Raw genomic sequence first — 27,425 nt, 5'->3', positions numbered from 1 at the left:
CATCTTCATCCTACGCCTCCCACGGATTGATAAACCTTAGGTCATCCACTTGAGGGAAATTTGCTACTGTCCTACAAACCTCTGCACTTGGAGGCCCAACAACGTCTACAAGAAGGTTGTGTAGTAGACATCAAGCTCTTTTCTGGCGCCGTTGCCGGGGAGGTTAGCGCTTGAAGGTATATATTTAGATCTTGCAATCGAATCTTTTTGTTTCTTGTTTTATCACTAGTTTAGTTTATAAAAGAAAACTACAAAAAATGGAATTAAGGATACCTCATATGCTTCATCTTTTTAATGTCTTTCGTGAGAATAAGGATTCCAATAATTGTGCTCAAGTGCTAGAATAAGAATGCATTAGAATGTTTGGCACTAAATATTTGAATGATGAGCATGATTGCAATGTTGTTAGTATGAATTCCTTGAATATCCATGATGCTAATGATATGCAAAGCCACAAGCTTGGGGAAGCTATGTTTGATGAAGATGATATTTTTTGTCCCCCAAGTTTTGATGAGCAAATTTATTTTGATGATAGAATGCCTCCTATTTATGATGATTATATCGATGAAAGTGAGTTTGGAAGAGTGTCAACTTTAGGAAGTGATGATCCCACTATTTTGGAGGATGTTGAATCTTATTGTGATAATTATAGAGGTGGATTTGGAGAGGTCATGACTTTATTCAGTAACTAGTTGACCCGTTGCGCCAACTGGCGCAGAGACCCGCTAAAGCCATGTTGTCGATGAAAATAGTTTCATTTTGCAAGGACCTATTCGATATTTGTAGTAGAATTCTATATTGACAATATGGTTATCATGTTGTGAAACCCATTGCGCCAAATGGTGCAGAGACCTAATGATTCCAAGTTAGCGACGAAAAGAAATCCATGGTTTAGTAGATTTTGTTACGGAAAAGCACATATGACAACAAATTTAATCTCTTATTAGTTAGGGAAAACAGGGCTTGTTGCGCCAAATGGCGCAGAGGCACCCTAAACCCATGTGCATGAGGAAAAAATATCCATGGCTCAATCACATTTAATAGGAAACATGGTTGATTGTTGTCTACAATGAGATGTATATACACATTTTAAGTTGATAGCACAAAATATTTGCTACCATTTTCACAAAGACCCATTTTAAATCATGTACGCATTGAAAATATGTGCACTTTCCGGTGACTGTTTGAGCAAAAAATACATAGGCTTCTATTTAAAAATATACGTGTCTATAAAATCATGAGTGCTTTGGCCATAAACATAGTAGAATTAATACAAATAAGTCAGGAGACTACATATCAACTCCCTTGCTCTTAAAACAAAACAACAAAACTTATCATTTCCTCTCTTTAGAGCATTCTCCTCTTCTTCTCGGGTGACCTGTTGCTACCTCTTGAGCACTGCATTGGTTTTCCCTTGAAGAGGAAAGGGTGATGCAGCAAAGTAGCGTAAGTATTTCGCTCAGTTTTTGAGAACCAAGGTATCAATCCAGTAGGAGGCTACGCGCGAGTCCCTGATACGTCTCCAACGTATCTATAATTTTTGATTGCTCCATGCTATATTATCTACTGTTTTGGACTATATTGGGCTTTATTTTCCACTTTCATTTTATTTTTGGGACTAACCTATTAACCGGAGGCCCAGCCCAGAATTGCTGTTTTTTTTGCCTATTTCAGTGTTTTGGATAAACGGAATATCAAACGGAGTCCAAACGGAATAAAATCTTCGGGAATGTGATTTTCTCACCGAACGTGATCCAGGAGACTTGGACCCTGCTCCAAGGAACAAAAGAGGCGGACCCGAGGGCGGGGTGCGCGCCCCCCCTAGGGCGCGCCCCCTGCCTCGTGGGCCCCTCGTTGCTCCTCCGGCATACTTCTTCCTCCTATATATACACACGTACCCCCAAACCATCAGAACAGGAGCAAAAAACATAATTCCACCGCCGCAACTTTCTGTATCCACGAGATCCCATCTTGGGGCCTGTTCCGGAGCTCCACTGGAAGAGGGCCGTCATCACGGATGGCTTCTACATCATCCTAGCCCCTCCGATGAAGTGTGAGTAGTTTACCTCAGACCTTCGGGTCCATAGTTAGTAGCTAGATGGCTTCTTCTCTCTCTTTGAATCTCAATACAAAGTTCTCCCCCTCTCTTGTGGAGATCTATTCGATGTAATCTTCTTTTTGCGGTGTGTTTGTTGAGACCGATGAATTGTGGGTCTATGATCAAGTCTATCTATGAATAATATTTGAATCTTCTCTGAATTCTTTTATGTATGATTGGTTATCTTTGCAAGTCTCTTCGAATTATCCGTTTGGTTTGGCCAACTAGACTGGTAGTTCTTGCCATGGGAGAAGTGCTTAGCTTTGGGTTCGATCTTGCGGTGTCCTTACCCAGTGACAGAAGGGGCAGCAAGGCATGTATTGTATCGTTGCCATCGAGGATAACAAGATGGGGTTTATTTCATATTGCATGAATTTATATCTCTACATCATGTCATCTTGCTTAAGGCGTTACTCTATTTTTAACTTAATACTCTAGATGCATGCTGGATAGCGGTCGATGAGTGGAGTAATAGTAGTAGATGCAGAATCGTTTCGATCTACTTGTCACGGACGTGATGCCTATATACATGATCATGCCTATATATTCTCATAACTATGCTCAATTCTGTCAATTGCTCAACAGTAATTTGTTCACCCACCATAGAATACTTATGCTCTTGAGAGAAGCCACTAGTGAAACCTATGGCCCCCGGGTCTATTCTCATCATATCAATCTCCATCACTTTAATCTTGTTTTGCTTTTTTACTTTGCTTTTACTTTTTACTTTGCATCTTTATACCAAAAATATTATATCTATCAGATCTCACTCTCGTAAGTGACCGTGAAGGGCTTGACAACCCCTAATCGCGTTGGTTGCAAGTAGCTATCGCTTTGTGCAGGTACGAGGGACTTGAGCGTGGGCTCCTACTGGATTGATACCTTGGTTCTCAAATACTTATGCTACTCTACTGTATCATCCCTTCCTCTTCGGGGAAAACCAACGCAAGCTCAAGACGTAGCAGTCCCTCACACCTACACAAAACAAATAAATCCTTGCAACCAACGCGATAAGGGGTAGTCAATCCCTACGCGGTCACTTGCGAGAGTGAGATCTGATAGATATGATAAGATAATATTTTTGGTATTTTTATGATACAGATGCAAAGTAAAATAAAAGGCAATGAAAATAACTAAGTATTGGAAGATTAATATGATGAAGATAGACCCGGGGGCCATAGGTTTCACTAGTGGCTTCTCTCAAGAGCATAAGTATTTTACAGTGGGTGAACAAATTACTGTTGAGCAATTGACAGAATTGAGCATAGTTATGAGAATATCTAGGTATGATCATGTATATAGGCATCACGCCCGAGACAAGTAGACCGACTCCTGCCTGCATCTACTACTATTACTCCACACATCGACCGCTATCCAGCATGCATCTAGAGTATTAAGTTCATAAGAATAGAGTAACACCTTAAGCAAGATGACATGATGTAGATGGATAAATTCATGCAATATGATAAAAAAACCATCTTGTTATCCTCGATGGCAACAATACAATACGTGCCTTGCTGCCCCTACTGTCACTGCGAAAGGACATCGCAAAATTGAACCCAAAGCTAAGCACTTCTCCCATTGCAAGAAAGATCAATCTAGTAGGCCAAACCAAACTGATAATTTGAAGAGACTTGCAAAGATAACCAATCATACATAAAAGAATTCAGAGAAGATTCAAATATTGTTCATAGATAAACTTGATCATAAACCCACAATTCATCGGTCTCAACAAACACACCGCAAAAGAAGATTACATCGAATAGATCTCCACAAGAGAGGGGGAGAACTTTGTATTGAGATCCAAAAAGAGAGAAGAAGCCATCTAGCTAATAACTATGGACCCGAAGGTCTGAGGTAACCTACTCACACTTCATCGGAGAGGCTATGGTGCTGATGTAGAAGCCCTCCGTGATCGATGCCCCCTCCGGCGGAGCTCGGGAACAGGCCCCAAGATGGGATCTCGTGGATACAGAAAGTTACGGCGGTGGAACTAGGGTTTTGGCTCCGTATCTGATCGTTTGGGGGTACGTAGGTATATATAGGAGGAAGAAGTACGTCGGTGGAGCAACAGGGGGCGCAAGAGGGTGGAGGGCGCGCCTAGGGGGGTAGGCGCGCCCCCTATCTCGTGGCCTCCCTGTTGGTTGCTTGACGTAGGGTCCAAGTCTCCTGGATCTTGTTCGTTCCAAAAATCACGTTCCCGAAGGTTTCATTCCGTTTGGACTCCATTTGATATTCCTTTTCTTCGAAACCCTAAAATAGGCAAAAACCAGCAATTCTGGGCTGGGCCTCCAGTTAATAGGTTAGTCCCAAAAATAATATAAAAGTGGATAATAAAGCCCAATAATGTCCAAAACAGTAGATAATATAGCATGGAACAGATTTTTTGATGTGGAATGCTACTAGGCATAATTTCATAGTAATTCTTCTTAATTGTGGCATGATTATTCAGATCCGAAAGATTCAAGACCAAAGTTTAATATTGACATAAAAATAATAATACTTCAAGCATACTAACTAAGCAATTATGTCTTCTCAAAATAACATGGTCCAAGAAAGTTATCTCTACAAAATCATATAGTCTTGCTATGCTCTATCTTCACCACACAAAGTATTTAAATCATGCACAACCCCGATGACAAGCCAAGCAATTGTTTCATACTTTTGACATTCTCAAAACTTTTTCAATCTTCACGCAATACATGAGCGTGAGCCATGGACATAGCACTTTAGGTGGAATAGAATGGTGGTTGTGGAGGAGAAAAAAAGGAGAAGATAGTCTCACATCAACTAGGCGTATCAACGGGCTATGGAGATGCCCATCAATAGATATCAATGTGAGTGAGTAGGGATTGCCATGCAACGGATGCACTAGAGCTATAAGTATATGAAAGCTCAAAAAGAAACTAAGTGGGTGTGCATCCAACTTGCTTGCTCACGAAGACCTAGGGCATTTTGAGGAAGCCCATCATTGGAATATACAAGCCAAGTTCTATAGTGAAAAATTCCCACTAGTATATGAAAGTGATAACATAGGAGACTCTCTATGATGAAGATCATGGTGCTACTTTGAAGCACAAGTGTGGTAAAAGGATAGTAGCATTGTCCCTTCTCTCTTTTTCTCTCATATTTTTTTATTTGGGCCTTTTCTTTTTTATGGCCTCTTATTATTATTATTTTTCGTCTGGAGTCTCATCCCGACTTGTGGGGGAATCATAGTCTCCATCATCCTTTCCTCACTGGGACAATGCTCTAATAATGATGATCATCACACTTTTATTTTCTTACAACTCATGAATTACAACTCAATACTTAGAACAAGATATGACTCTATATGAATCCCTATTCAAGAATTCATCCGATTAACCAGTTAACTGGCCGATTAATCCCTACTCATAGGGTCACCGAGTAGCCGATAAACCGAAAAATCATCTGATTAATTGATTAAACGTCCGATTAACTTGCTGATTAGCCGATTAATCCCCTACTCACTAGCCAACCAAGCAGCTACCAGTTAACGATTTCCTCAACAGTGATATGAATGCCTCCGGCGGTGTACCGGGATATGCAATGACTCATGAGTGACATGTATGGAAGAATTATGAACGGTGGCTTTGCCACAAATACGATGTCAACTACATGATCATGCAAAGCAATATGACAATGATGGAGTGTGTCATAATAAACGGAATGGTGGAAAGTTGCATGGCAATATATCTCGGAATGGCTATGGAAATGCCATAATAGGTAGGTATGGTGGCTGTTTTGAGGAAGGTATATGGTGGGTGTATGATAACGACGAATGGTGCACGGTATTAGAGAGGCTAGCAATGGTGGAAGGGTGAGAGTGCGTATAATCCATGGACTCAATATTAGTCATAAAGAACTCACATACTTATTGCAAAAATCTACAAGTTATCAAAGCAAAGTATTACGCGCATGCTCCTAGGGGGATAGATTGGTAGGAAAAGACCATCGCTCGCCCCCGACCGCCACTCATAAGGAAGACAATCAATAAATAAATCATGCTCCGACTTTGTCACATAACGGTTCACCATATGTGCATGCTACGGGAATCACAAACTTCAACACAACTATTTCTCAAATTCATAACTACTCAATTAGCACAACTTTAATATCACCATCTCCATATCTTAAAACAATTATCAAGTTTCAAACTTTTCATAGTATTCAACACACTCATAAGGGAATTTTATTATTAATCTAGTATACCTAGCATATTAGGATTATTTAAGCAAATTACCATGCTATTTAAGACTCTCAAAAATAATCTAAGTGAATCATGAGAGATCAATAGTTTCTATAAAACAAATCCACCACTATGCTCTAAAAGATATAAGTGAAGTACTAGAGCAAAACTATATAACTCAAAAGATATAAGTGAAGCACATAGAGTATTCTAATAATTTCTGAATCATGTGTGTCTCTCTCAAAAGGTGTGTGCAGCAAAGATGATTGTGTAGAACTAACAAATAAAGGCTCAAATCATACAAGACGCTCCAAGCAAAACACATATCATGTGGTGAATAAAAATATAGCTCCAAGTAAAGTTTTTTTTGACTATGTACTGCAAGGCAATAGCCTCACAGTCTTTTATTAAACCACAGAGCCAAAGTGTACAAAGTTACAAAGTTAAGAGAGAGGAGGAGAGAGTAATACTTACAAAAGAAATGATTAGGGTAAGGAAGCTATCCAAGAGATTAGATTATTCCTATATTTACATTTGATTCTATGTGCTAAAAGAGAAATGTCATGCAAAAAATTCCTCCTCCATGCCCTGAAACAAGGTGATTCATTCCTGAAGATCTTCCCATTTCTTTGTGTCCAAATATTCCAAGTGGCAGTGAACACTATCTCAGAGAAAAAGGATGTCCAAAATCCCTCCTAGCATCAGAAGCCATTTCATAAGTGGTCTGGTTTGGTTGAGGATTCCATGAAATACCCAGGTAGTTCCAGATACGCTGGCTAAAATTGCAAGCGAAGAAGAGATGGGTTCTGTCCTCATGTGATGCCAAGTGACATAGAACACAAGTGTCATCCTGGATAATCCAATGCCGCCGCTGCATCATGTGTCTAGTGTTTAGGCGATCCATCAAAAGGAGCCACCCAAAAACCTTAAACTTCAGAGTACAAGAACATTTCCAAATCCACCTGAATATGGGATCAACCATTGTGTCCGAAAAGCATGACAAGTAATAAATCCTGGACTGGTAGTCCCCAGACTTGGAAGGCCATTTCCAGACATCATTTTGCCCATCTTGAAGATTAACCATAGTAAGCAACACCTGAAGTTGATTAAACTCCTCAAAGGCCTGAGCAGACAGTGGCAGATGGAGATTGTCAGTTGGGTCTGGTAGCTCCAGAATATCCTTGACTGTTAGAGTGTCATCGATCACAAAGGAGTGGAGCCTCGGAAACTGATGTTGCATGCTAACCGTATTGTTGCCAAGTTGCCAACGGTCAAGCCATAAGATCACCGTATCCCCCGATCGAACTAGTGGGACCGCCAACTTGCAATATTTATCATACAGCTTGAAAACATCTCTCCACCAGAAAGAACCGCAGCTTTGCGTGACTTGGGGGGGGGGGCGCAGAGGCGTAATAAGTGTCCCAAATAAGAGATACCCATGGTACATCCATCTTATTGAAGAACTTAAAAAGATGTTTGATGAGCAGTGCATCGTTTTGAACGCTCAAGTCCATAACTCCCAGACCACCAAAAGATTTTGGACATACCAAGTCCCAAGTTGCCAAAGATTGCCGGGGCGTATCCGTGTTCCCTCTCCACAAGCATTGTCGCATAATCCGCTCAATCTGCTTCAAGATACCCTGCGGTAGCGAAAGGGTGCACAAGAAATATATTGGCATAGAACTAAGGACAGACTGTAAAAGGTGGAGCCGGCTTCCTTGATTCAAGAGACTAGAGGATGCAGATAATCGTCTCTCAATATGATCCACCAAAGGCAACAGATCATAAATTGTTGGCTGGGAAGTACCCATTGGTAGGCCCAGGTAAGTGAATGGCATGGAACCAACATCACATCCAAGCAAGGCAGCAACACACGTGCCCTCGTCATCAGTCATATTGATGGGTATCAAAGAGGACTTACTGAAATTCACCCTTAGTCTGGTTGATTTGGCAAAGACTTCAAGCATTTCTTTGAATGCAATGAGCTGGCTATCAATAGCAGGAAGAACGATGAGTGTATCGTCAGCATACTGTACGATCGGATAGTCCATCGATGTAGTTGGGATAGGCAAGGTGAGAATATTCCTAGAGCACATCTCATTTACAACCGATTGAAGTAAGTCCACCGCGATCACAAAGAGTAAGGGAGATAGCGGATCACCTTGGCGAACACCTGATCGACAAACAAAGTGGTTACCAGGCACTCCATTCAAAAGAACCGAAGAGGAGCCTGTGGACAGAATGCTGTCAATCCAACTTGTCCAACGATCATCAAATCCCTTACATTTCAAAACCCTAAGAATCAGCTCATGCTCAATGGTGTCAAACGCCTTTGTGAAGTCAAGCTTAAGAAGAATGATAGGCCTCTTGGAAGCTTTGCATTGGTGAATGTATTCAAAACACCACGCCAGGCAGTCCTGTATGGATCGACACCATAGAAACCCATATTGGTTGCGGTGGATACATTTCAGGATCACACCCTGAAGACAATTTGCCAAAAGTTTGGTTAAGAACTTTAAACAAGTATTAGTCAAAGATATGGGCCTAAAATCGCCAACATATTCAGGGCTTAGCTTCTTCGGAATGAGGGTGATAAGAGATGTGTTGAGACACTCCAAATTACATTTTCCCTCATAGAATTCCTGCACAAGTTTCATAAAGTCCTCCTTCAAAATAGGCTAGCATTTCTTTAAGAAAAGCCCAGTAAAGCCATCTGGTCCAGGAGCACGATCAGTAGGCATATTCTTAATTACCGTATCCACCTCAGAATCAGTGAATGGTAAAGACAACTCCTCTAGCCCATCATTTCGGGTAATTAATGTGTCTAGATCAAAACCCATCTGAATGCCTTTTGATTGGCCCATTCGCTGATTAAAATCAGCCCAGAACATTCCCGCCAACTGTTGATGGTCCGTGACCACATCCCCCTCCACAGACTTGATCGAGGAGATAGTATTCCTACGGAATCTTTCCGTAGCCATGGCATGAAAAAAATTTGAATTCTCTTCTCCAACTTTTATGTTTCTGATCGTGCAACGCTGCTTCCAATAGATAAATTCCCAATGTAAGATATCCTCAAGATGCAATTTAACAATTCTACGGAAATTGAACTCCGGCCAACTCAAAGGCCTAATTTCCTCTAGATTATCCAGGAAAATAATCACTTTATTACAATCAGCAATTAAAGCTTTGACTATGGACAGGTTTAAATGCCATTTCTTGAGAGCATATCGGAGGTACTTAAACTTAGCTGAAATTGTTAATGCAATCGATGATTTTACCACTGGCCTATTCCAAACTTCAGCAACACAGTCAGCAAACCCGGGCAAATCCACCCAATAATTCTCAAAGCGGAAAACCTTTGCCTTGGGGATAGAAGTGGCAATCGAGACCACGCACGACACATGGTCGTAGGCAGTGCGTGCAAGTGGAAAAACCATTGTGTTGGGGTGGTCTGGTGTCCAAGTAACCGAAGTGAAAAACCAATCTATCTGTTCTAGAAGAGGTGAGGTTTGCATATTCGACCAAGTATATTGACGCCTCTTGATTGGAAACTCAACAAGTCCCAAATGACCAATTATCTCATTAAACAAGAAGATATCGTTAACATCACCTCCCGGAAGATTGCGGTTCTCCAACGATCTCATGAAGTTGAAATCACCCAAAAGCAGCCAGTTCTGACCGAACTGAATATCAAGATTATATAACCATTGAACAAATTCATCACGGGCAGGGCCTTGACACGGGCCATAAACAGAGACTAGAGACCAAGTTTCTGAGGTATGTTTGGATTTAAACTCCACAATTATACCATAGGATTTGGACTCGATTAAAGAACCTATGAAAAAGGATGAATTCCAAACGACCACCATCCCAGCCGACGCACGAGCCGAAGGTACGTAAACAAAATTATCAAAACGCCTCGGGCAAAACTTCCTAATGAATCGCTGATCCATTTGCATGCATTTAGTTTCCTGAAGACAGACAACAGAACAACCACTTTCATCAATCTTCTGCCTAAGTGCAAGCTGACGTGCTTCAGTATTGAGGCCACGAACATTCCAACATAGCACCTTCCACTCCTTAAATCTTGTCTGATTCATTACAAACCAAAAGTAAAAGCATAGTAAATAGGCCACTCAATGACCTACACCGACCCACACAGCAGACAAGCATAACATAGTTCTCAACAAGAAAAGAAAGATAAATGGCGGTACGCCATAGACCAGAACCCTGCAGGAAGTAACTAATCATCAGAACCCCGGCTGCTGCTGGACTTGGCCGGATCAGCGACAAGCTTATCCGTAGAGATCTTCTCAAGTGCAATGCGGAGACGGGCGCCAATGCGTTGGAGATCTGCAATACTAGTTGGTGGTGGCACAGAAGAACTGTTTTCAGACTGGGAGTTGCTGGCCTTGCGCTTCTTCAAAGTATGAGACTTCTTGGGAGAAACTTTGCGGTAGCCATCACGGAGAGCGCTCAGACGTGCACTGCGCCGAACCTCAGTATCAACAATAATTCTTGAGGCTTGAGACTTCCTTTCTCGCTTCAGAGATACCTCAGGCACAACAGAAAATTCAAAGGTTTTAGAAACTGGGTCATCCAGATCATCAAGGCAGAGAGCTCGAGCAACTGGCCTTTTAATAGTAGCAGTTGGCACATCCGGAGCAAAGCTGATCGAGGAGTCAGGTGCAGGTAGGAGCTTAAGAGTGGAAACTGGGCCACTACAGAGAGCTTCACAGGAATGCTTGTTGAGTATAGCACCTATGTCATACTTGAAAACAAACTGGGGAATGTTTGAAGACCATATAAACGGCAACATCTTCTCAAAAGAACGCTGCCACTGCTCCAAGTAAAGTTACCTATAGAAGTAGACGAAAGAGGGGATGCCTTCCGGGGCATCCCCAAGCTTTGGCTTTTAGGTGTCCTTAGATTATCTTGGGGGTGCCATGGGCATCCCCAAGCTCAGGCTCTTGCCACTCCTTGTTCCATAATCCATCAAATCCTTACCCAAAACTTGAAAACTTCACAACACAAAACTTAAAGTAGAAAATCTCGTGAGCTCCGTTAGCGAAAGAAAACAAAAGACCACTTCAAGGTACTGTAATGAACACATTATTTATTTATATTGGTGTTAAACCTACTGTATTCCAACTTATGTATGGTTTATAAACTATTTTACTAGCCATAGATTCATCAAAATAAGCAAACAACACACGAAAAACAGAATCTGTCAAAAACAGAACAATCTGTAGTAATATGTAGCTAGCGCAATATCTGTAACCCCAAAAATTCTAAAATAAATTTCTGGACGTGAGGAATTTGTCTATTAATCATCTTCAAAAAGAATTAACTAAATAGCACTTTCCAAATAAAAATGGCATCAGTTCTCGTGAGCGCTAAAGTTTCTGTTTTTACAGCAAGATTAAAAAGACTTCCCCCAAGTCTTCCCAACGGTTCTACTTGGCAAAAATACTAATTAAACACACAAAAAACAAACAAAAGAGAGGCTAGATAAATTATTTATTACTAAACAGGATCAAAAATCAAGGAATAAAAATAAAATTGGGTTGCCTCCCAACAAGCGCTATCGTTTAACGCCCCTAGCTAGGCATAAGAGCAAGGATAGATCTAGGTATTGCCATAATAGTAAGATAGATCATTAAAACTCCTTTCATATTCTCTACGTTCGGCAGCAAGTTTTATTTGAGGCAACCAAAAGTAATCAAAAGGGAAAAATTTAATGGGACAAATGTCCCCAAGATCAACTTTGGGAGGTATAGGTTCCTCCTTTGGCCCTTCGTATTGCACAACCAATTCATCATTATAAGCATTTTTTGACAGAACTTTGTGAGCCTATACTCAAGAGAATATCCTAGTTCATTATTTCGAATGGCCAAATCATCATTAAGTTCAGAAATTCTATCAACTAAAACATTGGGAGGAACCCTTTTTCTAAGATTTTCATTGAAAGCAACATAGTCTAGAGATTGAAAGCGCATTATTTCTTCTTGATAAAAAAGGATAGCCTCTATGGGAGGACGACAAGCATCCACCCTATAATGTGCAGAGATTTCTTTGGCCTCTTTTATTATGAATCTGAACTCATGGGCCAAAAAGATAGTAGCGGCACGCTTTACAGAAGAATGCTCAATATTAGAAAATTCTAGGAAAATCCTTTGTATGCAAGGGTGCATGTGCATGAATTGTCTTTCAAGTTCAACTACAAGCATGGCAATAGCGTCCACAAGACTACTAGTTCTATGAAGGATAGAACTACCCATAGAAGGTAAAGCACCGGCACAAGTAAAGAAATCTTGGATAACTCCTTTTCCAATAATATTACCACTACCAATACAGAATTTTTTTGTATGTAAGATAGGGGGTTCTTTAGCAGGAGCATCAGAATTTTTCATGATATTATTATTGTCCATGTCGACAATAATTTCCCCAATTTCAGACATAACAGCAGAAAGTACAAAAGGAAAAAATAGGCAAATAGAGAAAGGTAGGGAGGATAGAGAGAGAGAGAGGGTGAATAAAACGACAAGGGTGAAGTGGGGGAGAGGAAAACGAGAGGCAAATGGCAAATAATGTCATGCGGGAGATAAGGGTTTGTGATGGGTACTTGGTATGTTGACTTTTGCATAGACCTCCCCGGCAACGGTGCCAGAAATCCTTCTTGCTACCTCTTGAGCACTGCGTTGATTTTCCCTTGAAGAGGAAAGGGTGATGCAGCAAAGTAGCGTAAGTATTTCCCTCAGTTTTTGAGAACCAAGGTATCAATCCAGTAGGAGGCTACGCTCGAGTCCCTCGCACCTACACAAAACAAATAAATCCTCGCAACCAACGCGATAAGGGGTTGCCAATCCCTACACGGTCACTTGCGAGAGTGAGATCTGATAGATATGATAAGATAATATTTTTGGTATTTTTATGATAAAGATGCAAAGTAAAATAAAAGGAAATGAAAACAACTAAGTATTGGAAGATTAATATGATGAAGATAGACCCGGGGGCCATAGGTTTCACTAGTGGCTTCTCTCAAGAGCATAAGTATTTTACGGTGGGTGAACAAATTACTGTTGAGCAATTGACAGAATTGAGCATAGTTATGAGAATATCTAGGTACGATCATGTATATAGGCATCACGTCCGAGACAAGTAGACCGACTCCTGCCTGCATCTACTACTATTACTCCACACATGGACCGCTATCCAACATGCATCTAGAGTATTAAGTTCATAAGAACAGAGTAACACCTTAAGCAAGATGACATGATGTAGAGGGATAAATTCATGCAATATGATAAAAACCCCATCTTTTTATCCTCGATGGCAACAATACAATACGTGCCTTGCTGCCCCTACTGTCACTGGGAAAGGACACCGCAAGATGGAACCCAATGCTAAGCACTTCTCCCATTGCAAGAAAGATCAATCTAGTAGGCCAAACCAAACTGATAATTCGAAGAGACTTGCAAAGATAACCAATCATACATAAAAGAATTCAGAGAAGATTCAAATATTGTTCATAGATAAACTTGATCATAAACCCACAATTCATCGGTCTCAACAAACACACCGCAAAATAAGATTACATCGAATAGATCTCCACAAGAGAGGGGGAGAACTTTGTATTGAGATCCAAAAAGAGAGAAGAAGCCATCTAGCTAATAACTATGGACCCGAAGGTCTGAGGTAATCTACTCACACTTCATCAGAGAGGCTATGGTGTTGATGTAGAAGCCCTCCGTGATCGATGCCCCCTCCGGCGGAGCTCCGGAACAGGCCCCAAGATGGGATCTCATGGATACAAAAAGTTACAGCGGTGGAATTAGGGTTTTGGCTCCGTATCTGATTGTTTGGGGGTACGTAGGTATATATAGGAGGAAGAAGTACGTCAGTGGAGCAACAGGGGGCCCACGAGGGTGGAGGGCGCGCCTGGGGGGGGGGGGGGTGGCACGCCCCCTACCTCGTGGCCTCCCTGTTGGTTGCTTGACGTAGGGTCCAAGTCTCCTGGATCTTGTTCGTTCCAAAAATCACGTTCCCGAAGGTTTCATTCCGTTTGGACTCCGTTTGATATTCCTTTTCTTCGAAACCCTAAAATAGGCAAAAAAAACAGCAATTCTGGTCTGGGCCTCCGGTTAATAGGTTAGTCCCAAAAATAATATAAAAGTGGATAATAAAGCCCAATAATGTCCAAAACAGTAGATAATATAGCATGGAGCAATCAAAAATTATAGATACGTTGGAGATGTATCACCTGTGTGGCTTCCAACGAATCCTGCACCACCACCGCCAAAACCAAGGTAAGTGTTATTTACATATAGCAGAAAAACAATGCGTAATACAATTATATAGACATCTCTAGCAAAATTATTGATTGCACGTGTAGATGGAGACTAAAACGAAGAAGGCATTAAGAATCAAGACAGAGAAGGTCTGGTCGTTGTATCTATACTCAGCCAAGAGTCTCAAATGAAGTACCAGTCATGACATAGTTAAGTTTCAGTTCAAATATCATGTAAAAACTTTTCAACTTAACTTAAAAAAACATACTGAGGCTCCACCATTTGACTTCCACTTAGAAGGTTCTCATATAGATGGATCCATGAGACAAAATTATGACAGGTTAGACCAAAAGACAGGAAACATTTTCATGTCAAAGGTTTTCAAAATTAACAAGAGGAAAACACAGAAAAATTATAGTCTCTCGTCTTGTCAAAATTACTATATCAACCTGATTGTTTTTTAGAGGCCCAAATTTGCTTGATTCTGAATAGATGACACGGTAAACCGACTATAAAAGCCGTCAGTGGCGGAGCTATGTAGGCTCCTGGGGTGACGAAATGTGGTTTCAACTCCACATGAGAAAAACAATGTGGGAACTAAACATATATCCAAGCATAGAAAACCAAAAATTCAAGCAAGAATTAGACAGGGCATGGCCATGATGTCATTCACTAACCTTGGTATGCAGCATCGGTGGAATGAAATGTGTCAATGCCAAGATAACATCCACATGTCCACCTTCATGCCTCCCTGACTCCTCCTGCCGACCATGCGTCTCTGCCATGGCGTGTCCCTGCATTCCCAGCCATGCCTTCTCAAGTACTCCCAAGAAGATAACGGCAATAATAGACTGTGCCAACATTATAAACTTAATATTAGTATTACTGGACAGACGTGTTTAACTTGCACATGAACCATATAAATGCAAAATTACAAATGCTAACTTAATAAAATGACTGCACGGTGTTGTACATGGCAAACCAAAGATCATGCTTGGTACTATCTCAGGTAGCAACTAATATGCTAAAAGAAGGGGAACTTAAGGTGCTGAATCACGTAAAATTCATGCTGCCCTTGATAATGGATCAATCTACTCTTCCTAAATTAAACAATAGTGAAACTCTAGTAGCCTAAAGGCATGTATAGGATACAAAATCATATGAGCAAGAATTGCAGGCATGTTCAATATAACAAACTAAAAACCTGCACTACATATGTTAACCATTCTAGCTTCATCTAGTAAAATTAGAACAATATGAGATCTTATGATCAAGAACAATAGCCAACCATTGTAGCTTCATCTAGTAAAATTAGAACAATATGAGATTTTATGATCAAGAACAGTAGCACTATTAGATGGAAGGCAATCTATTGAGGTGAAGAAGGCATGGAGAAATATCAACATGGATGCTACCCGGCACGAGGCACTACTTTTTGATATAGCAGAACTAATTATAACAAACATGATTTATTAAGTGAACAAAAGCTATTTCCCCTAAAAAATAACTCATGTTATTTTTAAGAGAAAAGCCTAAGAGTTATAAATTTAAAAAGTAGAACCATCAAAATTATTGATTTATAAGCTGCCAGATGCATCCAATCAAGTACTTTAAGAGAAAGGCAAATAGCAAGAAACCAAAGCAGACCCCCGCCTTCTAAAGAAGAGCTTCAATAAACTTAAATTTTCATCCTGTCAACTAATCTATAGAGACGAGAACCTTCCGAAATGTTTGCCTCTCAGTCAAGATATGATGATATTCAAACCTTCACCAAAAGGAAGTAACTTCGTCAGTTGTGACCTATGACACATATATTTCAAAATCAAAACCAAAAGGAAGTAACTTCATGCGTTGTGACCTATGGGCAAGTATACATCTCAATAGCAGCTGAAAATAAGTCAACCTCTAAAGATTCTTGCCATATGTATCTAGGCTAGACATCTTTGCTTCGAGCAAACTTTAGTGCTTTCATGTTTATACATCTCAAATTCTTTTGAGTTGCATCCCTTCTTATGCTAGTTAATACAAACACCAAACTAAAATACATTTGGAATGGTCTAGAGAGATCTCAGGAGAAATTCAATGATATTGCTCACACACATACACGAGATCTAAGTAGCACGATACTGACCATATCCGAAACATTTAAACGATCAGCATGACATACAAATATTTAAAAGATCACTAAGGCAGACAACATGACATAGAATATACTGAAAGTAAAACACACACAAATGTAGTAGAAAGGAAACAATAAAACCGTAATGAGTCGAACGATGCAGCGATAGAAGAGATCGTACAACCTATGAAATACACAAAAAAACAAGCAGTCAGAGCACAACGACACACAAGCATGCAATGAACACTCGCCGATCACAGAAGCAACAGAACGGCCTATTTACCCCAAGGCAGCAAGCAGCAGCACATTGGGTTAGTAGCAGGACAGACGAGAAGAAGCGCTAGCGACAGAAGTAGGCTGAACCGTAGAACAAGCGTCATCACACATGCATTTCATCAAACATTATATAGGCAAGCACAAGAGGAGTGTACTAACCTCAATGCGAAGGACAAACAAGACCCAAGGCTCGACACAACCGACAACAGGAAACCATACCAAACCGCACATGAATGAAACAAAGGCAAACATGCGAAATTAGCACAATGAATCCAAAGCAAAGACGAAGAATATGCGAACCAGAGAAGGACGAACCTCAACCAGTGCAACCATCGAGCAGAGGAGGCCCATCAGAACAGAGCATGGGGCGGCCTCATCTCGGCCACCAAGCGGCACGGCGAGGCATGTCGCCTGGCGCGGCTGCTGTTCCCCTCCTCCCATCGCCTAAATCTCCTTCTCGATACTACTCCTTTTTCTCCATTCCCCTCGCCCTCTAAGCGACGGGCGGTGGCCGCCGGCTGCTGACAACGACGACGGGCCGAGCAGCTCCCAGCCGCCCTTCCCCAGGTCACCCTCATCCCCTACCCCAATTCACCGGCCTCCCCTTCCTTCCCAAGGTCGCCTACTTCCCCTTCCGTCCCAAGGTCGCTGGCGTCCCCTTCCTTCCATAGGTCACCGCCGGCCTCGCCTCAGGTCGCTTGACTCACCCCAGTGTTGGGGAATGTAGCAGAAATTCAAAATTTTCTACGCATCACCAAGATCAATCTATGGAGTAATGTAGCAATGAGGGAAGGAGAGTGCATCTACATACCCTTGTAGATCGCTAAGCGGAAGCGTTCAAGTGAACGGGGTTGATGGAGTCGTGCTCGTCGTGATCCAAATCACCGATGATCCTAGTGCCGAACGGACGGCACCTCCGTGTTCAACACACGTACAGCCCGGTGACATCTCCTACGCCTTGATCCAGCAAGGGGAGAAGGAGAGGTTGGGGAAGACTCCATCCAGCAGCAGCACGATGGCGTGGTGGTGGTGGAGGAGCGCGGGACTCCAGCAGGGCTTCGCCAAGCACTACGAGAGACGAGGAGGGAGAGGGGTAGGGCTGCGCCAACAGGAGATTGAATCGCGTGTCTTGGGCAGCCCCGAACCTCAAGTATATATAGGGGGAGGGGAGGGGCTGCACCTCCACCTAGGGTTCCCTCCCTAGGGGTGGCGGCAGCCCCCAGATCCCATGTGGGTGGCGGCCACAAGGGGGAGAAGGGGAGGCGCACCTGGGGTGGGCCTTAGGGCCCATCTGCCCTAGGGTTTGCCCCCTTCCCCTCTTGGAGGCGCCTTGGGCCTCGGTGGGAGGCGCCCCAGCCCACCTAGGGGCTGGTCCCTTCCCACTATTGGCCCATGTAGGCCTCCTGGGCTGGTGGCCCCACCTGGTGGACCCCCGGATCCCTCCGGTGGTCCCGGTACACTACCGGTGATGCCCGGAACACTTCCGGTGGCCAAAACCATACTTCCTATATATCAATCTTTACCTCCGGACCATTCCGGAACTCCTCGTGAAGTCCGGGATCTCATCCGGGACTCCGAACAACATTCGGTAACCGCGTACATACTTTCCCTATAACCCTAGCATCATCGAACCTTAAGTGTGTAGACCCTACGGGTTCGGGAAACATGCAGACATGACCGAGACACCTCTCCGGTCAATAACCAACAGTGGGATCTGGATACCCATGTTGGCTCCCACATGCTCCACGATGATCTCATCGGATGAACCACGATGTCAAGGACTTAATCAATCCCGTATACAATTCCCTTTGTCTAGCGGTATGATACTTGCCCGAGATTCGATCGTCGGTATCCTGATACCTTGTTCAATCTCGTTACCGGCAAGTCTCTTTACTCATTCCGTAACACATCATCCCGTGATCAACTCCTTGATCACATTGTGCACATTATGATGATGTCCTACCGAGTGGGCCCAGAGATACCTCTCCGTTTACACAGAGTGACAAATCCCAGTCTCGATTCGTGCCAACCCAGCAGACACTTTCGGAGATACCTGTAGTGTACCTTTATAGCCACCCAGTTACGTTGTGACGCTTGGCACACCGAAAGCACTCCTAGAGTATCCGGGAGTTGCACAATCTCATGGTCTAAGGAAATGATACTTGACATTAGAAAAGCTTTAGCATACGAACTACATGATCTTGTGCTAGGCTTAGGATTGGGTCTTGTCCATCACATCATTCTCCTAATGATGTGATCCCGTTATCAACGACATCCAATGTCCATGGTCAGGAAACCGTAACCATCTATTGATCAACGAGCTAGTCAACTAGAGGCTTACTAGGGACATGGTGTTGTCTATGTATCCACACATGTATCGGAGTTTCCTATCAATACAATTCTAGCATGGATAATAAACGATTATCATGAACAAGGAAATATAATAATAACCAATTTATTATTGCCTCTAGGGCATATTTCGAACAGTCTCCCACTTGCACTAGAGTCAATAATCCAGTTCACATCGATATGTGATTGACACTCAAGGTCACATCCCCATGTGACTAACACCCAAAGAGTTCTGGGTTTGATCATGTTATGCTTGTGAGAGAGGTTTCAGTCAATGGGTCTGCAACATTCAGATCCGTATGTACTTCGCAAATTTCTATGCCATCTTGTAGATGCAACTACTACGCTACATTTGGAGCCATTTCAAATAACTGTTCTATTTGGAGCTATTCTAAATTTTTGCTCCATTATATGTATCCGGTATCTATACTCAGAGCTATCCGGATAGGTGTTAAGCTTGCATCGACGTAACTCTTTACGTTGAACTCTTTATCACCTCCATAACCGAGAAACATATCCTTATTCCTCTAAGGATAATTTAGACCGCTATCTGGTGATCTACTCCTAGATCACCTTTGTACCCTCTTGCCAAATATGTGGCAAGGCTCACATCAGGTGTGGTACTCAGCATGGCATACCGTATGGAGCCTATGGCAAAAGCATAGGGGACGACCTTCATCCTTCCTCTTTCTTCTGCCGTGGTCGAGCTTTAAGTCTTAACTTCATACCTTACAACTCAGGCAAGAACTCCTTCTTTGACTGATCCATCTTGAACACCTTCAAGATAATGTCAAGGTATGTGCTCATTTGAAAGTACCATTAAGCGTTTTGATCTATCCTTATAGATCTTGATGCTCAATGTTCAATTAGCTTAATCCAGGCTTTCCATTGAAAAACACTTTCCCAATAACCCTATATGCTTTCCAAAAATTCTACGTCATTTCTGAGCAACAATATGTCAACAACATATATTCATCAGAAATTCTATAGTGCTCCCACTCACTTCTTTGGAAATACAAGTTTCTCACAAACTTTGCATACACCTAAAATCTTTGATCATCTCATCAAAGCATACATTCCAACTCCGAGATGCTTACTCCAGTCCTTAGAAGGATTGCTGGAGCTTTGCATACTTGTTAGCATCTTTCAGGATTGACAAAACCTTCCAGTTGTATCACATACAACCTTTCCTCAAGAAAATCATCGAGGAAACAATGTTTTGACATCCTATCTGCAAGATTTCATAAATAATGCAGTAATCGCTAATATAATTCCAACAGACTCTTAGCATCGCTACGAGTGAGAAAGTCTCATCGTAGTCAACTCCTTGAACTTTTCGGAAAACATCTTAACGACAAGTCGAGCTTTCTTAATGGTGATACTTACCATCATTGTCCGTCTTCCTTTTAAAATCCATATGTACCTAACAGCCTTACGACCATCAAGTAGTTCTTCCAAAGTCTACACTTTGTTTTCATATATGGATCCTCTCTCGGATTATATGGCCTCGAGCCATTTTGGAATCCAGGCCCACCATCGCTTCTCCATAGCTCGTAGGTTCATTGTTGTCTAGCAACATGACTTCTAAGACAGGATTACGTACCATTCTGAAGTAGTACACATCCTTGTCATCCCACGAGGTTTGGTAGTGACTTGATCTGAAGTTTCATGATCACTATCATAAGCTTCCACTTCAATTGGTGTAGGTGCCGCAGGAACAACTCCCTGTGCCCTGCCACACACTAGTTGAAGAGACGGTTCAATAACCTCATCAAGTCTCCACCATCCTCCCACTCAATTCTTTCGAGAGAAACTTTTCCTCGGGAAAGGACCCGATTCTAGAAACAATCCCTTATTGCTTTCGGATCTGAGGCAGGAGGTACACCCAACTGTTTTGGGTGTCCTATGAAGATGCATTTATCCGCTTTGGGTTCGAGCTTGTCAGCCTGAAACTTTTCACATAAGCGTCGCAGCCCCAAACCTTTTAACAAATGACAGCTTAGGTTTCTCTAAACCATAGTTCATACGGTGTCATCTCATCGGAATTACGTGGTGCCCTATTTAAAGTGAATGTGGTTGCCTCTAATGCCTAACCCATAAACTATCGTGGTAATTCGATAAGAGACATCATGGTATGCATCATATCCAATAGGGTGCAGTTATGATGTTCGGACACACCATCACACTATGGTGTTCCAGGCTGTATTAGTTGTGAAACAATTTCCACAATGTCTTAATTCTGTGCCAAACTCGTAATTCAGATATTCATCTCTATGATCATATCATAGATATTTTATCCTCTTGTCACGACGATCTCTCACCTTCACCCTAAAATTACTTGAACCTTTCAATAATTCAGACTCGTGATTCCTCAAGTAAATATACTCAACATCTACTCAAATCATCTATGAAGTAAGAACATAACGATATCCACTACACGCCTCAGCACTCATTGGACTGCACACATCAAAATGTATTACTTCCAACAAGTTGCTTTCTAGTTCCATTTTACCAAAAACGAGGATTTCAGTCATCTTGCCCATGTGGTATGATTTGCATGTCTCAAGTGATTCAAAATCAAGTGAGTCCAAACGGTCCATTTGCATGGAGTTTCTTCATGCACATACACCAATAGGCATGGTTCACATGTCTCAAACTTTTCAAAAACGAGTGAGCCCAAAGATCCATCAACATGGAGCTTCTTCATGCGTTTTATACCGACATGACTTACGTGGTAGTGCCACAAGTAGGTGGTACTATCATTACTATCTTATATCTTTTGGCATGAACATGTGTATCACTACGATCGAGATTCAATAAACCATTCATTTTAGGTGCAAGACCATTGAAGGTATTTTTCAAATAAACAGAGAACCATTATTCTCCTTAAATGAATAATCGTATTGCGATAGACATAATCCAATCATGTCTATGCTGAACGCAAACACCAATCTCGATGGTAGAGGGAGCGTGCGATGCTTGATCACATCAAGCTTGGGAAAAACTTCCAACACATATCGCCAGCTCACCTTTAGCTAGTCTCCGTTTACTCCGCAGCCTTTTATTTCGAGTTTACTAACACTTAGCAGCCGAACCGGTATCTAATACCATGGTGCTACTAGGAGTACTAGTAAAGTACACATTAACACAATGTATATCCAATATACTTCTATCGACCTTGCCAGCCTTCTCATCTACCAAGTATCTAGGGTAATTCTGCTCTAGTGGCTGTTCCCCTTATTACAGAAGCACTTAGTCTCGGGTTTGGGTTCAACCTTGGGTTTCTTCACTAGAGCAGCAGCTGATTTGCCGTTTCATGAAGTATCCCTTCTTGCCCTTGCCCTTCTTGAAACTAGTGGTTTCACCAACCATCAACAATTGACGCTCCTTCTTGATTTCTACTTTTGTGGTGTCAAACATCGCGAATATCTCAAGGATCATCATATATGTCCCTGATATATCATAGTTCATCACGAAGCTCTAGCAGCTTGGTGGTAATGACTTCGGAGAAACATCACTATCTCATCTGGAAGATCAACTCCCACTCGATTCAAATGATTGTTGTACTCAGACAATCTGAGCACAAGCTCAACAATTGAGCTTTTCTCCCTTAGTATGTAGGCTAAGAAAATCGTCGGAGGTCTTATACCTCTTGACGTGGGAACGAGCCTGAAATCCCAATTTCAGTCCTCGAAACATCTCACATGTTTCGCGACGTTTCAAAACGTCTTCGGTGCCTCAACTCTAAACCGTTTAACTGAACTATCACGTAGTTATCAAAATGTGTATGTCAGATGTTCGCAACATCCATAGACGACGTTCGAGGTTCAGCACACTGAGCGGTGCATTAAGGTCATAAGCCTTCTATGAAGCAATGAGGACAATCCTCAGTTTACGGACCTAGTCCGCATAATTGCTACTATCAACTTTCAACTAAATTTTCTCTAGGAACATATCTAAACAGTAGAACTAAAGCGTGAGCCACGACACAATTTGCGAAGACCTTTTGACTATGTTCAGGATAATTAAGTTCATCTTATGAACTCCCACTCAGATAGACATCCCTCTAGTCATCTAAGTGATTACATGATCTGAGTCAACTAGGCCGTGTCCGATCATCACGTGAGACGGACTAGTCATCATCGGTGAACATCTTCATGTTGATCGTATCTACCATATGACTCATGCTCGACCTTTCGGTCCTCCGTGTTCCGAGGCCATGTCTGTACATGCTAGGCTCGTCAAGTCAACCTAAGTGTTTCGCATGTGTCCCGAGGCCATGTCTGTACATGCTAGGCTCGTCAACACCCGTTGTATTCGAACATTAGAATCTATCACACCCGATCATCACGTGGTGCTTTGAAACAACGAACCTTCGCAACGGTGCACAGTTAGGGGCAACACTTTCTTGAAATTTTAATGAGGGATCATCTTATGTACTACCGTCGTTCTAAGCAAATAAGATGCAAAAACATGATAAACATCACATGCAATCAAAAAGTGACATGATATGGCCAATATCATTTTGCTCCTTTTGATCTCCATCTTCGGGGCTCCGTGATCATCGTTGTCACCGGCATGACACCATGATCTCCATCATCATGATCTCCATCATCGTGTCTTCATGAAGTTGTCTCGCCAACTATTACTTCTACTACTACAGCTAACTTTTAGCAATAAAGTAAAGTAATTACATGACGTTTATATTGACACGCAGGTCATAAATAAATTAAGACAACTCCTATGGCTCCTGCCGGTTGTCATACTCATCGACATGCAAGTCGTGATTCCTATTACAAGAACATGATCATCTCATACATCACATATATCATTCATCACATCCTTTTGGCCATATCACATCACAAAACACTTGCTGCAAAAACAAGTTAGACGTCCTCTAATTGTTGTTGCAAGTTTTTACGTGGCTGCTATAGGTTTCTAGCAAGAACGTTTCTTACCTACGCCAAAACCACAACGTGAATTGCCAATTTCTATTTACCCTTCATAAGGACCCTGTTCATCGAATCCGATCCGACTAAAGTGGGAGAGACAGACACCCGCCAGCCACCTTATGCAACTAGTGCATGTCAGTCGGTGGAACCGGTCTCACGTAAGCGTACGTGTAAGGTTGGTCTGGGCCGCTTCATCCCACGATGCCGCCGAATCAAGATAAGACTAGTAACGGCAAGATAATTGACAATATCGACGCCCACAACTATTTTGTGTTCTACTCGTGCATAGTAACTACGCATGGACCTAGCTCTGATACCACTATTGGGCAACGTAGCAGAAATTCAAAATTTTCTACGCATCACCAAGATCAATCTATGGAGTAATCTAGCAACGAGGGAAGGAGAGTGCATCTACATACCCTTGTAGATCGCTAAGCGGAAGCGTTCAAGTGAACGGGGTTGATGGAGTCGTACTCGTCGTGATCCAAATCACCGATGATCCTAGTGCCGAACGGACGGCACCTCCGTGTTCAACACACGTACAGCCCGGTGACGTCTCCTACGCCTTGATCCAGCAAGGGGAGAAGGAGAGGTTGGGGAAGACACCATCCAGCAGCAGCACGACGGCGTGGTGGTGGTGGAGGAGCGCGGGACTCCAGCAGGGCTTCGCCAAGCACTACGAGAGACGAGGAGGGAGAGGGGTAGGGCTGCGCCAACATGAGATTGAATCGCGTGTCTTGGGCAGCCCCAAACCTCAAGTATATATAGGGGGAGGGGAGGGGCTGCGCCCCCACCTAGGGTTCCCTCCCTAGGGGTGGCGGCAGCCCCCAGATCCCATCTGGGTGGCGGCCACAAGGGGGAGAAGGGGAGGCGCACCTGGGGTGGGCCTTAGGGCCCATCTGCTCTAGGGTTTGCCCCCTTCCCCTCTTGGAGGCGCCTTGGGCCTTGGTGGGAGGCGCCCCAGCCCACCTAGGGACTGGTCCCTTCCCACTATTGGCCCATGTAGGCCTCCTGGGCTGGTGGCCCCACCTGGTGGACCCCCGGACCCCTCCGATGGTCCCGGTACACTGCCGGTGATGCCCCGAACACTTCCGGTGGCCAAAACCATACTTCCTATATATCAATCTTTACCTCCGGACCATTCCGGAACTCCTCGTGACGTTCGGGATCTCATCCGGGACTCCGAACAACATTTGGTAACCGCGTACATACTTTCCCTATAACCCTAGCGTCATCAAACCTTAAGTGTGTAGACCCTACGGGTTCGGGAAACATGCAGACATGACCGAGACACCTCTCCGGTCAATAACCAACAGCGGGATCTGGATACCCATGTTGGCTCCCACATGCTCCACGATGATCTCATCGGATGAACCACGATGTCAAGGACTTAATCAATCCCGTATACAATTCCCTTTGTCTAGCGGTACGATACTTGCCCGAGATTCGATCGTCGGTATCCCGATACCTTGTTCAATCTCGTTACCGGCAAGTCTCTTTAATCGTTCCGTAACACATCATCCCGTGATCAACTCCTTGATCACATTGTGCACATTATGATGATGTCCTACCGAGTGGGCCCAGAGATACCTCTCCGTTTACACGGAGTGACAAATCCCAGTCTCGATTCGTGCCAACCCAACAGACACTTTCAGAGATACCTGTAGTGTACCTTTATAGCCACCCAGTTACGTTGTGATGTTTGGCACAACCAAAGCACTCCTACAGTATCCGGGAGTTGCACAATCTCATGGTCTAAGGAAATGATACTTGACATTAGAAAAGCTTTAGCATACGAACTACATGATCTTGTGCTAGGCTTAGGATTGGGTCTTGTCCATCACATCATTCTCCTAATGATGTGATCCCGTTATCAACGACATCCAATGTCCATGGTCAGGAAACCGTAACCATCTATTGATCAACGAGCTAGTCAACTAGAGGCTTACTAGGGACATGGTGTTGTCTATGTATCCACACATGTATCGGAGTTTCCTATCAATACAATTCTAGCATGGATAATAAACGATTATCATGAACAAGGAAATATAATAATAACCAATTTATTATTGCCTCTAGGGCATATTTCCAACACCCAGGTCGTCCACATCCCCTTCCCCAAGTAGCCATCAACATCATCACCTTTCTCCTTCCCCTCGATCCCCACGAGAGGCTACACCCTCCCCCTCCCTTCCGTGCATGTGCTCCGCCAAGGACACCGTCGGAGAACAAGACAGTGCGGGTCTCTTCCTCCTTTTCCTTGCGCCGGAACTAAGGCGTGCGGCCATGGAGGCGAGCCTCTCCGGTGGCGGCGGCAAAGGGCGACCACATGGATCAGGGAGGTGTCGGCAGTTATAGTAGGTCAATGGAGATTGGATAGAGAATGGGAAACTGAAGGTGCCCAGGACTCGCGAGATATTTTTCCACTCCATCTCCTCTCTCCAACCCGCAGACGGAGGTGAGGCACGCACGCCGCGCACACGATGCATCGGTCAGCCAGGGACCCACGCGCACATGCGCTAGCCAACCCGGCGCAGTCCTCACAACTAACCGCCAGGCCACACGACCATGCAGCCGACAGGCGGACCAGCAACAGGACCGGCCCACCTGTCATCGCAATAGGAAAGAGGCGGGTGCATAAGCCGGGTAAACACGCACCAGCCGAGCCCTGCATAGCTGCTCCCCATAACGCACAACATGGGCAGCGTGCGAGGAGCGCCCCCCCAGGCATGTTTGACCCGAGAAAAACACCATGGGATGGGAAGCCAGTTCAACTGACGAGCAGGACCTGAAGCAACACTGGCCCACTTGTCATCGGGCCAGCATAGGCGTGGGCGGAAAACCAAGGTATATATGCATTAGCCAAACCTCCACAACGAGCCCACGACACGAGCACGCGGCTGCGCGCGCACCCAAAAATTGGCTACCCAGCCAACCAGAGTCGGCCTGACCCCATAAGTCATTGCCCACTCAAAACTGACCGCGTGGTGAAAACGACAACCCTTATTTTCACCAATGATCCAATGGCCAGCAGCGAAAAAAGGACAACATTGACCAGGATCGAATGGCAATCGAAGGAAGCGATCGGGGGAGCCTTCTCCATGCGAGTTGCCCAGCCTCATTATTG

Source organism: Triticum urartu, chromosome 4A, assembly GCF_056163025.1.
Source record: "Triticum urartu cultivar PI428250 chromosome 4A, HENAU_Tu73, whole genome shotgun sequence".
Classification (NCBI taxonomy): domain Eukaryota; kingdom Viridiplantae; phylum Streptophyta; class Magnoliopsida; order Poales; family Poaceae; genus Triticum; species Triticum urartu.
The sequence above is the reverse complement of the archived record's forward strand: the minus strand, read 5'-3'. Positions refer to the sequence as shown.